This window comes from Planococcus citri, chromosome 5 (assembly GCF_950023065.1).
Source record: "Planococcus citri chromosome 5, ihPlaCitr1.1, whole genome shotgun sequence".
Classification (NCBI taxonomy): Eukaryota; Metazoa; Arthropoda; class Insecta; order Hemiptera; family Pseudococcidae; genus Planococcus; species Planococcus citri.
Genome location: NC_088681.1, coordinates 58,277,270 through 58,277,647, shown reverse-complemented (window position 1 = coordinate 58,277,647; position 378 = coordinate 58,277,270). Strand labels below are relative to the sequence as shown.

The 378-nt window shown below is 31.2% G+C and overlaps 1 protein-coding gene across 3 annotated transcripts in view; it reads right to left on the bottom strand.

Moving 5' to 3' along the window:
- LOC135846580 (uncharacterized) overlaps window positions 1-378 on the bottom strand; it is a 241,931-nt gene that overhangs the window by 7,211 nt on the left and 234,342 nt on the right. The window lies entirely within an intron of this gene.

Sequence of the window (378 nt, the reverse complement as noted above, 5' to 3'; positions counted from 1 at the left end):
CTGTAAAACGAGTCAGAAGGTTAGATTTGGAGAGTGAAAGGGGGATGTAAGTACTGAAAAAATATGCATAGGAACATGTATCACAAGTATCTCTATTTTTGATATGTTAGGTTTTGGTTTTTTGTTTAGACCTTGATTATTGACTTATGAGCTAATATCGCTTATTGTGTTATTTTGTTATGTTTTTATTCGGATAGGTGTTTATTTTATTTATTTTTTTATTTAATATTTGATTCATGTTGATGTAGTAACTCCCTGCGAAAAATGATCGGACCTGATCAGAAATGTATAGATCCAATTTGACTTGATCAGATCTGACCAAATCTTAGATCAAAATCCTGATTGGATTAGATTTACATTAATGGATCGGGTCAGATG